We start from the raw sequence: 16,364 nt of genomic DNA on the forward strand, positions 1-16,364 counted from the left end.
TCAGGGTATGGTTGATTCAGAGAGAACAAAGAATCACATTTTTGGCCTTTGAACAGCTAATTTGACCTTTATACCCCAACAGCTCAGACAATAGTCTTTAAAAGGATGGCTTTGAATTGCAAGTACCAGCAGTTTAAGAGGGGGAAAAAAAAAATCCAAAAGCTAGTATTTAAATATCAAGAGCCAAATCCTTGAGGACTTGGAGAAAAGAGTTTAGGTCATGGAAAGGGTGGGGAAAAATATGTGATGCTATAGGAGCAGTTTTCCTAGGAAACCTAGAGGTGATAAAAATAAAAATCCTTTCTGGGCTACAAAAGAAGACAAAGGGAAAGGGGAACAAAAAGAGTGTAGGTAGCATGGGCCGCCCTATTCCCTGAACCTACTTGGGGATCAAAACTCAGGAGAGTTGGGTGACAGCAGCTCCCCAAAGTATTCAGTAACTCCTGCACTGCTGACTAACCCCACATCTACTCTGGGACTTGAATAGTTCCTTGCTGGTGACCCTTCATCAAACTGTCAGCTGCAGTAGGTAGAAATGTCAGCCAAGCACATCTAGGTAAAGAGAAGGCTGAGGCAGACACCTTATGGTACCCAAACTTCTTCGGCTCTCATAAGGTATGGAGGAAATAACAGACACTCTCGAGGCCACGGCTGAGCAACAAAAGAGGGTTGAGAATCAGGGAGCCCAAAGGGTTACTCTAGCTTGAGTCCTGTGTAACTACTGCATCCCCAGCAGTTAGTGCAATGGCTGGCATAAAATACACATGGATATTTTTGAATGAGTAATTAAAAATAAATTAACCATTGCCAATATACATCTGAATAATAATAAATGCTAACATTATTAATTGCTTAGTTCGTATTAAACTGTCGCTCTACCACCTCATTTAATCCTCTCCTCTTTATACGATAAGTAATATTGTCATTCTTATTTTAACAGAGTAAGAAATTGTGGTTTATAGGAGTTAAAGGATCTGCCCAAGGTCCCAGAGCCGGTAAGTAGCATACCTGGGATTTAAAAAGGCACAATCCGAAACACTGCGAGGCTGAATCTTAATTTAAAAAGTTGTTTTTTTAATATTTTAAGCGATTCTGGAAAGTTCACACTACCATTTGCTCTTATTTGTCATTTTTTATTTTAGTGCTCTCACTTAAATCACAGTATTTTGTATCTGAGGAGGAGGGCTTCATAGATCACCTGGTTCAGTCCTCTAACAAATGAAAGAAGGGACAGAGCAAACTAGCACAGTTGACCCTTGAACAAAGTGGGGTGGGGATTAGGGGTGCATCCCCCACTCAAAAATCCACATGTAACTTTTGACTCCCCCAAAACTTAAGTTGTCCCTAGGTATCTGCAGAGGAATTGGCTCCAGAAGCCCCTGTGGATAACAAAATCCATGGGTGCTCAAGTCCCCTTTATAAAACAGCGTAGATCAATGCATACAGGTGGCCCTTAGCATCTGCATACTCCCAGCCTCTAATCAAAAACAGTACAGGTATTTACTGAAGAAAAAAAATCCACATCTATGTGGATTGGCACAGATCAAACGCATGTTGTTCAAGGGTCAACCACGGTTCTTCCTTTAGGAAAAAACCCACTTGCTCTCCTTTTTCCCTTCAGTTTTTGTTCCTTACCCATTTTAATACATGTTAAATGAGTTCAAATGGTGAAGTGTAGTGGTGTTTAGGATTATAAAGGATTAAAAAGAGATCAGTCAATGAAGGTTGAAGTTAAAATTGGTAAAGCAAACCCCTTTGCATAAATATGATACTATAACAATATCTAAAGCTATGCTTTTAAAGAGCTTGCTAAATGCATCCATTGTAAAGGAATTCTTTACGATGGCATGAATAGTATTAACTCAGACCTCTAAACTATTTTATTACAAAGCAGATTTTCGTATTTTGAAGCTCTATTCTGTATACAGTATTCTATGTTAATGTCCTGGGCCAACCTACACAATACCTAAAATATATAACAATATCAATTGTTTAAAACATTAAACAGACCTTCTAACTGCTACTAGTATCTTCTATTTCTTCATGCAAAATGTGTTTTTACTGTTAACTTTCCAATCAGCTTAATGAAAAGGCATGGGTGAGCAAAAAACTGATAACTCAGTGGAATGCGTAAGAGGAGAAATATCCTTAAAATGTTGAATCGTTTCCACAACCATCTATTTTTTAAAACTGTTAGACACCAGGGTACATTGACAAATGGGTCTAATTGTTTCTCTGCAGTGGTCATCAAAGAATTGGTAATGCGCTCCATCATTTTGTTAGACATGCACTTCCACTGACATTATAGTGCCCATAAAACGGTCTGACAACTTACAATTGGGCTAAAACTAAAGTAATATGTTACAGACTTCGAAAAACGTTTCTTTGGAACTCGCTTTCACATTATTACATCTCCCAGCATCGTCTTTCCTCATTTTCTTGTTGAATAATCTCATTTCATTCTTCTGATCTTTAAACTGTTATTGCGGCTAGTTTTTGTTTAAAGACACAAGTACTATTATTGTATATGGTCAATCACTCCTCGGCCCGATGCAACAAACGTGCAGCCGGGCCTGGTGAGGGCACAACAGGGACAAGTTGAGAATGGGTCACAGAGTGTCATTTCATCCCGCACCTCTAGCTCTACTTGCTAACATGACCTTTTAAGTGCCTTTAATTTATGTTCTTCTTTCCCCTTCCCCAAAAGTCTACACTGTCAACCTCCTTCCCACTGTTGGGTTTGGACAAAAACTTAATGTTCCTGAGGGCTCACCCCTCCCCTGATCCGAAAGCAACTTTAAGATGAACTCAAACAACATCCTGTTTGTTATGCTTGGTAACCCTCCACCCCCACTCAGAAAAGTCTCGAGCCCACCGAAAAGTTCCCTCCCTACACCCTATAGAGACTTGCTCGCCAGTCACTTCGGGCTGATGCCACTGGAGCTCAGCCCATCTGTAGTCAGATGCCTTAATAAAATTGCCGTTACCTGCTCATCTGGCCTCGTGTGTTCCTCCTCTCCAGCCTAACACCCGTGTTACAAGGTTTAAATCAGCCCAACATTCAGAATCGCATATGCTCATAAGCAGGAGAAATCTGAAACATAAAAAGCATTTGCCAGTGTCTTGGCTTTCGCTTCTCCTTTGAGTTGTGCATTAGGATGCTTTGATGACTCCTGAAGCTTGAATAATTAAAGAAAACATGGATTTGATCAAACAGTTTGAAAGTAATTGGCCAATCAGCTCCTTTTATCTTCTGCAGACAGAATTATTTACGGAACGACACCACTTAGTTAAGAGAGGCTTTCTGAAAATCCAGAAGAAAGTCTTTCCTTCTTTTTTCCCCCCACATTTGGTCATCTCATTTCTCTTTTTTCTCTTTCATCTTTGCCTCTTCTTCCTTAATTTCCTTCTTTAAAAATGATTAAATGACTTCATTTCATCAATTAAAATTAAATATAGATTGTAGGTGATGAAATAAATTGCTTAACTTTGCTCAAATAGTTAAGGAAGCCGAATTATCTTAGTGAAAGGTATAGATGAAGGAATTTTTCATTTTGTTTTGAATGGGGTACCTATATTTTTACATGAGGGAGTAGACTTTTGCATAGAATGCAAGACCCTAAAACAGCTGCATAAGATACCAAGACCCTAAAACAGTTGACAGAAACTAAAAACTGTCAACAGCATTCCCCCTTTAAAGGAGAAACCCCCAAAGCTGTCGTGGTTTAGTAGGACACGGAGCATTATGTTTCATATCTGTCAACATCAGTTCTTTGTGTAAAGCTGCAGGCCCCAGAACTGAAATATGACTTGAGGCCACAACCTAGTGGGCAAGATATGACGTTTTCTGAACTCCAGACCATAACAATAGTAAGTACTTATATCTATGTCCACTGACATTAAAAAGTGCTCAGAACTTTTAGCTCTCTAACCCTGGCTGTGCCTACTCAAGATAAATACCTAGAGCTGCTAACGTGAATCCTAAGCTCTGTCCACAACAGAAGCAAGGCAAGTGCATGCGTGTCATAAGGTCCTTTCCTATCCGTTTACTCTCATTAGTTGTTACGGGGGGAACTGAGTTCCCCCCAAATTCATATGCTGAAGTCCTAACTGCCAGTACCTCAGAATGTGACTTTTTTTGGAAATAAGGTTGTTCATGTAAGTAGTTAAGAGGAGGCCACAGTGTAGTAGGTGGGCCCTTAATCCAATATAACTGGTGTGCTTGTAAAATGGGGAAATTTGGACACACACTCTGGGAGAACGCCATGTGAAGATGGTGGCAGAGATCAGGGTGATGCCGCAAAAGCCAAGGAACAACAGAGGTGCCAGCGAACCCCCAGAAGCTAGAAGAGAGGCATGGAACAGATTATCCTTAAAAGCACTCAGAAGGAACCAACCCTGCCACCTCTCAGACTTCTAGTCCCCGGAGCTGCGATACAACACATTTCTGTTTGAGTCATCGACTTGAGGTACTTTACTATGGTAGCTCCAGCAAAATAATACAGCTGTTTAGTAAGAAGATATATAAAATCCGATGTGATATTTATAATGCACAGCATATATCTTTATTTGTTATTATGAGGAGATAAAATCTTCAATCATTTAGTAATTATATGTGAATTGGAAATTCAAAAATTTTAGAGTCACTTTATAATCACATTTATGTACTTCTTTTTGGAGAGCAAACTCCCAATAAATAATTTGCATTTTAACATCTTGGTCAGAATCACATCGAATTTTAGGAGTCTACCAAATAGTAATAATAAGACCCTATGACGTAGCTTCAAGAACTGACTAAAGTACTGTTGGTAGCTATTTCAACTTGTGCCACATAATTTGCATCTGAGATAACTGCAGGGGTAGATCGGCTTTTATGAGGCCCGAATATTACACAACTTTGGGATCTCTATTTAAGAAAATAAGACAAGATTACAAGCCAAAAATTAGATTCATATGGAATGGGCCCATGTAAGTGATAGGCCCTAAGCTTAGTCTTGATTAATTTTGCCTAAAATCCACCTTTGGCCATAGGACAGTGACAACACAGCCCAGAGACAATACAGTAACTTTCATAGAGATGAAGTGATGCTTATATCAACACAATTTTGCTAGACTATAACTATAACTATAAAATAAATAAAGTTGAAACACAAGGGGAAAAGATAGACAATGCCAAAAGATACTGCAAATGATCTAGACAGATCAATCTAGTCTAATTTCATGTCAGCATTTTTCTACAAGTGACTGTACTGTATAAGCAATGAGTAATCAAATTGTGTCAATTAAGAAATGAAATCAATTAGCTGTCCAGTTTGGTAATTTAATGCAAACGGTAACTCAAAACAGTTATTGAAATATGAACCAATTGACTGATTAGAAAATTTCCATATTCCAGTTGTACATCCCATGGACAAAGCTTCATATACTAACATCTCTATTCTGATATATTCCCTTTCCCTCTGCACAATATTCAGTACCAAGCATTTTAGAGTCAGCTCAAGAACCTGTACTATTTCATGTGTTTATACCTTTGTCCATTCCGGTTTCCTCTATTGGGATGTATCTCTCTCTGTCTTCCCAGTGAATGTCTACTTACTTTTCTGTGTCCTATATGGTTTAGTCCCAGAACTCGAAATGATGGATTGAGGACCCATTACTTTACTCTACATTACTTTGGGATAGTTATGTTCTCGAACCCATAAAGATGAATAATAGTCTAAGAAGAAAAATACTTTTAAAACTCCCACCTTTCTGTCGTTATTTATTTTCCTCACATACAACAATACTCCTTCTAAATCACCTACAAACTTCTCCCTGAGTCCTGGTTCACTCATGTATTCCCTTCCTTCTCTCTATTTTTAAAGAAATGTATTTTTATTGATTTCAGGGAGAGGAAGGGAGAGGGGGTGAGGGATAGAAACATCAACGATGAGAGAGAGTCATTGATCGGCTGCCTCTTGCACATCCCCTGCTGGGGATCGAACCTGAAACCCGGGCTTGTGCCCTGATCGAGACTCGAACCCTCTATGTTCATAATACATGTTCCTTCTCTTTTCAAAACTCAAAGACTATCAGAGACTCCAGGAGAACCGCCTTAATGACACACTGCCACCTCTCACTATCAACTGACTTGTATACATTTAACATGTTTATTGTACTTATGATAATAACATATTAAACTTTTTAAAGTCTATTTCTACCAAAGAATATGAACTTTTTTTTGAGATTCATATTTTATTTACAAGCAAATGGAGACTTTTCCCTGTAAACTCTAATTTGGAATGAGAAGAGCAATACAGAGAAGTAGCTGGTGGCTCCATAGTGATGTATGGAAGGAGCCCTTCCACTCTTTTTTTAAGCAATGATTTTGTTATTAAAAAGGAAAAAAGAGCCACGTGATTTCTTCATGTTGCATATGTGAAAGGATTAAAAAAAAAAAAATGAACTTTTCAGAATTCTACAGTCTCCGGTCAAACGTGTAAGGTGACCAGAATGTCACTTTCATTCAGTACAGCCCTTATCCCCAACAGCATAGCCTCTGAGCAAAAGAGTTAATACTCATCAGGAAGATCTGCCGGAGAAGTGGAGAGACCTCGAGGAATGGAGAGGCCTGGATCTTTTAAGAGCCTGACTTTGCAGCTTCTGGGCTTCCAGTTCGGTCTGCTGTCCTAGGATTTGTTCTCCTAGGATTTCTCCAACAGGCACTAGCTGGAGGGGTGTGTCACTCTCTTTTTCCAAGTCTATTTCTCCCAGTAGAACCACATTTTCTCCGCCGGTCACAAAAATCTCTTGAGGAATATCATCGTATTTTTTGCCCACCTGAATATGCTCCACAGTCTGATGTAGCATAAATTAGCAAATTGATCAATGCTCCTCAAAAATGCTATGTCATTCCATCTCGAAGCAGGACCAAGCGCTTTTCCCAGAGTTCATCGAAGGAGATGAGCAACTCACTGTCAGTGTCCACGATGAGGCTGGCAGTGCCAGGCATGGAGTTCATTTGGAGCTGAGCTGAGGCCGCAGTGTGCAGCTTCAGAGGGCCAGGGCGCCCAGCACCTCCTTCCTCCGACTGTAGTTGCTGGTAGTCGCTGCCTCCCTGGGACCAGCACTTCTGCCAAGGCTTTCAGCCCCCGGGCCTGCTGAGTAGAGTGCGAACTTCTTAAATGAGGGGCTCTATATTCTTAGTGCCTAGCACAGTAATGAGTAATACATTCTCTGGTAGTGTTTGAAAGAAAGAGAAATATCTTCACAGATTTTTCCCAGTGGGTTCCTTTTGGCCATGTTTCTTTAGAATCTACATAATAATTGGAAATGTGGTATGCTAGCTTTTAACATAGTAGTTGCTCAATAAATGTTTATGGACTGTAAGAAGGAATTTATAAGATCTGAGCTTGTGAATAATTGGCCTCTGTAAATAGACTTTAAGGTTCTAAGTAGAACTCACTGGAGATTTCAGAATACAGAATGTGCTTCATAGAGATTTCTAAATTAATTTATATAATTAGTCAAATTCAGGCCAAATTTGCTTTTGGCAATTTTAACGTTCCACATAGAAAATAATTTAACATCCCTTCACTTTTTTCATTAAAAAATGGGAAGGACATTTAGACCTTTCCTACATGCATATGACAAGGTGTCATAAAGCATTCCAAACAAATTGAAATGCTATCATCAGTGCAGGTGATTGCCACTTTTCTTTTTAACCATGCCTCACTTCACATCTGACAGCTCTACTCCTTAGATGCTGCCAAATAAAGACTGTATTTCAGTTACAGAAAGGAATAGTGAGGTGGAGCTCAGCAAGCAGAGGGAAGAGCACGGCAAAGGCTTTGAAACAGGAGAAGCTTGGAAAAGTTTAGAGAAGAGAAAGGAAACTTGAGTGTTTCCTAGACAACAGTGAGTGTTTGTTGGCCGGGTAAATCTGTGTAGGATCTTTTAGACTATGGTCAGAGGTTTAGCTTTATCCTATCACGGGCAGTTACTGAAGGTTCAGCAGGGTGTGTCATCAAGCTGGATCTACTGGACCCAAAGGCAGAGCCTACAGTGAGGCCAGATTTTACGGGAAATACTGAATTAGACCCATGAATTGCGAGGGTGCGGAGGTGGTCTGGAAAGGCCCGATATGCTTGGGGGCTACCACGCTGGTAAAGGGATTCCTGTTCACTTTAGTTTACATCTCCCACCCGCACTTTTATTTCACACCCTTCGAAACACACACATTGCCACGACGGGACTGCGTAAATGGAAAATGTTGACGTATGAAATTCTGGCTTGAAGTCCCATGACAGCATCTTATCAGCATCAACATATAAAGATCGGCAAATTCGTATATCCTGTCAAACCTATAGCCACATATGTGGCAACAGCAGAGTCAAACACCCAGTAATTATTCTTTCACACCGAAACATACTAAAACACAGGCTGAAGCACTGAACACACTGAAATTAGCTAGTGTACAGCCAAGCAAAGCAAGGACGTGAACAGCAAAACCACTAGGGATCCATCACGAAAAGGGAGCTCTCACTACAGAGCAAAGGAACCCGAGCTTCCCTGGCGCTGCACTGTCGCCTCCGACAGGGCTCACACCATCCCTCTGCGCTTCCCACACCTCGCTGGGGGCTCGGGGCTCCCCCTGAGAGCCCCTGAACTAGACTTTATCCACAGGCTTGGCGCCATGCAAGGCCGCCTCTAGCTTTATGGTGACTAACGGACCATGGAAGGCAGCCACCAAGAGTTTAAAGTACTGTGAACTTTTGCTCCTGTTTCAAAAGAGTCTGTGTAGCGTATATATTACTATATATTGATATATTATTTAATATATCAAGAGTTAATTCTTGATATACTGAATAATACTACAGTGGATAGTTGTGGGGTTTTTTTGTCATGTTGAATAATTCTGTAAGTAATTTGGAAAGATTATCTCTGGTCAGTTTCTATGTGCCACCTTGAAGCCAGTTCACACCGTCGGTGATAAGACACCCTATAGTTTTGATGGTAATCCACCCAAACTCTCTATCAGCTGGATTTTCCCAAAGCTCGTTAGTTTCTGACAGAGGCTGCCAAAATCTCAGTTTCTACATCTGCTCTCTTATGTCTTCAACTCCAAAACCCATCTTTCAATTTCAAAGGGAGTAATTTAGGAGACAGAGTTTGTATATTAATTGTTTTCCTCTCAGCTAACTTGGAAGGGATAAACAGCTATGAAATAATAATTCATATACAGGAATGTGTCTTGCCACCAAGTCTTAGTTCTATTTATGTGGCATACATGAAACAGATGCCAGTTTTTATTTTCAAAACGCACATACATTTCACATGTGCTAGTTAATTAGCAGGTCCTATTCTGAAAGAAAAGTTCTCACAGGCTCTTTTAGGAAAGAAACCCAAACAAGAAAGGGTATCGTCATTTGTTTATCCAGCATTCTGCTTACCTATTTTTAGCAGATTCTTCTTCACTTTCCCCATTGGACAGGATCAAGGAGCTGTAACTACATTATAATAAATCTCTTCAATCAGCCTGCTCTTTCCCACCTGTATAAAGGATAACAAAATATCAAGCTGCCAAAAGCCAAGAGCCTATTTTCTAGGTAGAATCATGAATCCTTAGGACAGAGGCTCTGAATGCTCCCTTACAAGAGCTACATGAAACTGATCAAACTACCTGGAAAAGTAGGTACACACTTCATTTTTAATTTTACATTTCCTCAATGCTTTTTGACATTCTTTAAATCGAAATAAGCTCCCAGAAAAAAGTCTTCTATATCTTACAAAGTAAAACTGAAAGACTACTGAATATATTTTTAAGCAACACTGGAAAGTCTTGAGCATGGGTGGAATGGATCATGATACTGTGCAGTCAGGAGAGTAGGTGTGGGCTGTAGAGATTACAGGACATGTGCAACCTCAACTCACAGAGTCCCAATTCCTCTCCAGTTCCTTCTGCTTTAACATTGATATCTACAACTTAGATATTAATGCTAAAAAAAGAAGAAAAAAATACTTAATAGCTATTATATAATTATTAAGACAATCTGACATCACTCTACTTTAAAATCCATACCTTTACAACATTCCAAGAAGTGCATTAGATTAGAAATATATCTATATATTATTTACAGTTTAAAGATAGGATGCTGAGACTAAAATCTATTTCTTAATAAAAGAAAAGGAAGAAAGAACATATTTGAACTACTATTTCTACTTAATTTTTATTTATTTAAAAAATATGTTTCTATTGATTTTAGAGAAAGAGGAAGGCAGAAAGAAACATTTATCATCTGCCTCTGGCACGCCCCCTACTGGGAATCGAGCCCACAACCCAGGAATGTGCCCTGACCAGGAATCAAACCAGAGACCTATCAGTGCATGAGACGATGCTAAACCAACTGAGCCACACAGGCTAGGGCTCTATTTAATTTTAACTGCTAAAACTCAGAAAAATCAGTTAACCAATTTTTAGTATTTTCTAAATTGATCTAACAGCAGAAAATGATTAATGGGCCTATTCTTGGGGGGTGATAATGCCAGTGAATTTTATGGACTTTCTTGGTTTATGAAATTAATGCCATCAGATAAACTTCCTTTGGGATAGAGCGAGATCAAATAGAGAGCCACTGGGTTTGAAATTGAAGAGATGTCCTGCTGAGTCCTTGGTCTTAGAACTCATGAATATACATCAAGATTATGGTTCAGAGGAAAGTGACTATGATGGGACTTTATTTTTGAAAGCAGACAAATGAGTGTTCAGCATAAAATAATGATTCTAATCTTGAGAATCAACGCTGTGGGAAGGCAGTCTTTTGTCCCAAATCCTATAAAAATAATTTTATATAATTTGGTACTAATTTGCATAGGTTTTGGAGATATATAAGGCTAGTCACTTTTCAATGCTAGCAGGTTTTTCTTACATGCCATATATTTTTAATGACATATTAAGTAAAATCATATTAAGTAAAATCATATCTAAACATATGAATGATAATTAGAAACTGCTTTCCAGTATAGTTTCATATTGCTAGAAAGACAACTATGGTTTGACAGTATGTTATCAATGTCTCTTTATAGATAATCTTTAACTTTTTAAAATTACAATAATTGCAAGTGTCTGTTAGATCACATTTTAAGCACTACTAATAGTTATTAAGCTGCATTTAATTGATTCAGAATGTGCTATCATGTACACATTTGTGCATATGTACTGCTTAATGCTTTAGTGTATGCATCCATGTACTACTCACTAGTTTGTACAGACTTAGTATAAATGGAAAAAACTAAAATAATTCTAAATGTGAAATCTTAAAATTCCACAGTTCAAATTTTTTGGTTTTCCAACATATTATTTATTTCATAAATATATACTATATTTAATAAATGCATACATAATAAATACATGTTATATATAAATATATATTAAATATTTATTTAAAAATATATATTAAAACATGTTAAATATTCAAGCACTATTCTATGTGTTTTAAAAGCATTAATTTATTTAATTTCCATATCAATCCCCTAGGATAGATAATGTTACCCCATTTCACAGATAAGAAACCGAAGCACTCAGATGTAAGTTATCCAAAGATATTTAAGCAGCAAGTGGTAGGGCTGGGCTTTTACACTTTGGTAGGCTGGCTGCAGAGTCCAGCATTTTAACGATGACACTATGTTTCTCAGGATACCACTAAGTAGTTCATCTTATAGATTTGGCTTCTACACTTCTCTTAGCCTTCAAATGAGTGTTTCTAACTGTTGCAGGAATAGCAGTGCCACAGAAGACCTACTTGTACACCTTCTCCAATCACTCATCTCTTTCTTCCAAACAGATAATCGTTATTCTGACTTCTAACACAAGAGGTTAGTTTAACTGTTTTTATAACTTTACATGTGGATTTATCATATCTCCCTACCTATTATATATCTCTTTGAATCAGTGGTTGCAGCAGTAGTCTCCTTATTTTTATTCCCATTTCAATGTATGAATATATCTACTCCAATGTGAACATACTACATTAACAAAAACAAAACACCTTGCTACTATTGATGAATATTTGGGTTATTTCCAAATATATTAGCTATAACAAGTAATACTGACATGTACTGTATTAGTTTCCTAGTGCCCAAAACTGAATGGCTTAAAACAGAAATTATTTGTCGCCCAGTTCCGAATGCTAGTGGCAGGGCCATGCTCCTCTGAAATCTCTCCGGAAATCCCTCCTTGCCTCTTCTCGTTTCTGGTGGCTCGTGGGCAGTCTCTGGCATTCGTGGCCTATAGATGCATCAATCCCTCCATTTACATGGCCAAACTGTCCCTGTGTGTACTCACATCGTCTTTCCTCTGCACATGTCTGTCTCTGTGTCTAGAGTTCCCCTTTTTATAAGTATACTAGTCATATGGGATTGGGTCCACGCTGCTGATATCAGTCCACTTTGATTCTAGTGCAAAGACCCTATTTTCAAATACAGTCACATTCTGAAGTACTAGGGGGTTAGGAGTTCAATGTTGTGTTTTTTAAATGAGATATAATTCAACCCATAACAAAATTCTTGTACATGTCATATCATTTTTTATCTATCATCTATCTATGTATCATTTATTATCTATCTATCATCTACCTATCATCTATCTATCTATCTATCTATCTATCTATCTATCTATCTATCATCTATCTATCTATCATCTATCTATCATCATCTATCTATCATCATCTATCTATCATCATCTATCATCTATCATCTATCTATCTATCTATCTATCTATCTATCTATCTATCTATCTATCTATCTATCTATCTATCTATCATCTATCTATCATCTATCTATCTTTAGTGACCATTTTTTCGAGTCCACTCCAATGTTACATAGAAATGCATTTTTTAAAAAACATTGGCTTCAGATCCAGAGAACTTGCTAGATTCACCTATGAATCTAATAATTGTCTGTAAATTCTTTTGTCCTGTCTTCATACACTAACTGCCATGTCACCTTTTTCCTAAACCCCTGACATTTGTTTCTTTTCATTCTATTCACTGGATAGGTCCTCCAGTATAATGACAAATAGAAGTGGCTATAATGGCATCCTTGCCTTGCTCTTGTTCTTGTGGGGTAAGGATGAGCATTTCATCATTAAGTAGGTCAGAAATACCTTGTCAGACTGGGAAAATCTCTCCTATTACTGGCTCAGGAGTTTAATTTTGAGGAAATGTTGAATTTTATTAAATTTCTTTTCTGTATTTATTGAGATGAACATCAATCACATTTCTTTTATTCTGCAAATATGGTAAGTTATAATGACTTCATTTTTAAATCATGTGTCATTGAAATAAACCCAGCTAGGTCAATAGGCATTATCCTGTTTATATATCATGGAAGTAGGATTTCTAATATTTGGGGTAAGATTTTTGCATTTATGCAATGAGAAATAGTCTGTTATGATCTTTTCTTGTCATTTCCCTGTCATATTTTGATTAGATTTGATGAAAAAACCATTTTATAGTCCACTCTCAAAGTAATATATATTGAAAATTATTTATCAGAGACCTAAAGTCATAAAATAGTTTTCAATGACATTACAGTCTTCCAGATTGTAAAAATTAATCATCTATAGAATTTTATGAAGATTGACATCATTCCAGACAGCTGTGCTCTTTCAGTTTCATGGCCCTTGAGTCTCCAACTGAACAATAAATGGCATCACTATCTGTTCCTTTCTACCCTCTTACTATGCTTTATATATCTTCTAAGCACTTATCTCCAATGAGCATATTATATTTATATTTGTTTGGATGTTTATTGTCTATTTTCCTCCATTGGAATATAAGTTGCATGAAGTAGGTTCTTTGGTTTACTCCAATGCTTTAAACAGTGTTTGGCACACACTAAACACTCAATAAATGTTTCCTGAGTGAATGAATACATGAATCTCATGTTATATATTCTAGCTTGTCTATATATATGTATACTGTATCAAGTTTATAAAACGTATGCTGAATTAATTTGCTGACTTGATTGCTTTTTTCCAGTTGTGGAAAACAAGTATTTTTTGACAAACAAAATACAAATGCTACACAAAATAACATTCTGAATTAATAGCCAATTTGTTAATCTCCTCATTATCTTTGTCATGGAATGGCCTTCTGCTCCCATCTCTAGAAGGAACACAACCCTGCCAGTCATATGACATCATGTCAAAACTCTAGCTGTCAGAACAAAACAAAGAATCACCAGTCAACAGTTTATAATATGAGGTTTACAAATATGTGGGACTACGAATTCAAAGAAATAAAGCAGTCTTCTTTTGAGAATCTTAATTGGACATTTTTGTTTTTTATTATGTGCTCTACTAAGTCATTTCATAACTCAATATGGTTGCTGAGGACTATTTATGAGTTATCAAAAGCAATGCCTGGGGGAGGCCCTACATTAAGTAACAGCCAAGAGAATACCTGGATTTCTGTACTTTTCTTTTTTACTTTTTTCCAGGAGAGCAAAGAATACTTATAAATTAGCTCAGATAAAGATGCATGATATTAATGAGGTCCTGGGTAGGTCAGTCAGCTTTGCTATTTTCCTTGCTAAGCACCCCCACCTTTCCTTCAACTTTGCCTTCTCACCTCCAGAATGCGAATGTCTCCTCTCTTTGTTGGTTATTAGACTGACTAAAGGAAAGAGTAGATGAATTTACTTCCATCCAAAGGTCTACTGTTACAGCACAGTGGTGCCATTTTTACATATGAAGGGACATGACAGTCGTTACTATTATACAGTACGGCACACAGCTTACTGAGACCAAGGTAATAGCTTTTTTAGGAAAAATTTTTCAAAATCATCCTGCTTAAAATACTCAATAGCATGTATATTTCTTAATATATGCTGAATATATTCATATTGCCTTATCAAACTTATTGCTTCCCGGTTTGAAATCTTACCATCTTATTTCTTAAAAAACAAAACAAAAACATCTCCACAACTCCTTGGATATATTAATGAAACTGGGCCCTAAGTAACATTTCCTTGAGAAACTCATTACAATATTTCCATCTGACTCTAGAGGCAGAGCTGCATTTGCAGGAGGGCGAGGCTCTCTGAAGGCAGGAAGCTCGGGTGTGACTGGGAGCAAAGCGTGTTCTTGCCTTGAAGCGAAGCCTGTGACTGACTCAGAAGCAGATGGTGTCTGCGGGCAATGTCACTGAGATTTTCTTTCACAAAGGTCATTGTGAGAAAGGCCCTTGGAGAGGGGGGAGAAAGAACCGTATTGAAAGGAGAAAAGAAATCCAGTCACATCTTCATTAAATTGCCCTCTTTCCCTTTATGAGACATGAAGTTATTTTTCATCACTTGGCTTTATTCGGTGTTACAAACTCAAATAGTGGACAATTTTTAGATAATTAAAAATAATGTATATTTGCTTTCTGGGATTCTTTTAAAAATACATTTGAATGTACACATCTCTGATCTAGTTATGAACAAATACTTTAAGCTATATCAAAAATACACACGCAAATAAGTTCAGTGGATTTTTACGTTCAGTGGATTTATAAGTTCAGTGGATTTTTTTTCTCTTAAATACTTTCCTCTTTCTTAATACTTAAATGTTTCTTAAATACTTTCTTCTTCACATTCCAGAATGGAAAGAAAAATCTTTAATTTATACAAAGGACTAAAATAGAACTATTAGCAGTTACCCCCAAAATAACCATGGGAATGCCTCATCTGGAAAAACAAGGTATCTATTTTTCCTGTCTGTCTGTCTATGCTTAAAAGTCTCCCTTTCAAGAACCATTTGGCTACTTTAAAATAGTATGTTACTTATGTCAACACATAAAGACCTGAGCAGAATGGATTGCAACCATTTTGAAAAATGTTCTTGTGATCAATTATGCTGTGAATAATACATGAATGAAAAGCAGAGTGTTGAGTTTATATTATAACATTATAATTCCCATTTATTGCCCTTGGCACCTCATATCTATTAGATCATCTATTTCCCACGATGATCCTTCGAGTCAATATTTCCATTCGTATCCATGTCAGAGATTTGAAGATGGAGGTTAAGGAAAATTAGGTGACTTTAAGGTCACTCACTCAACTAAAACGCAGAAAAGCTGAGCTTCTAATTTAGGATTCTCTGACTTCAACCTCTACTCATAGCCCGCATTTTGGGGTGTCCCATTCTTCTTTACGTTGGGTGAGTTCTAATTCTGCTAAACAGATAAGGACTGGCCACTGCTAGAACTCAAAATACTCCTTTCCTCTAGATATAGTGTGTATTATGTTTTTCTTCTTAATTAGAATGTCACTGAACTTTCAGACAGCCAAAAATAATTGTGCCACAGGACACAACAATTTTAACTTCTTGCAAGGAAAAA

At 37.4% G+C, this 16,364-nt stretch overlaps 1 protein-coding gene across 2 annotated transcripts in view; it reads right to left on the minus strand.

Annotated features, from left to right (window-relative positions):
* B3GALT1 (beta-1,3-galactosyltransferase 1) overlaps positions 1–16,364 on the minus strand; it is a 448,389-nt gene that overhangs the window by 292,364 nt on the left and 139,661 nt on the right. Inside the window, exon 1 of one of the 2 annotated variants that reach the window (XM_016199768.2) lies at positions 6,820–6,955. The exons of the other annotated variant lie outside the window; for it this stretch is intronic. The gene's annotated coding sequence lies outside the window, so the exon portion shown is untranslated. Of the gene's footprint in view, positions 1–6,819; positions 6,956–16,364 lie in introns of those variants that run through there. 2 annotated transcript variants of the gene reach the window in all.

Source organism: Miniopterus natalensis, chromosome 8 (genome assembly GCF_054644295.1).
Source record: "Miniopterus natalensis isolate mMinNat1 chromosome 8, mMinNat1.hap1, whole genome shotgun sequence".
Lineage (NCBI taxonomy): Eukaryota > Metazoa > Chordata > Mammalia > Chiroptera > Miniopteridae > Miniopterus > Miniopterus natalensis.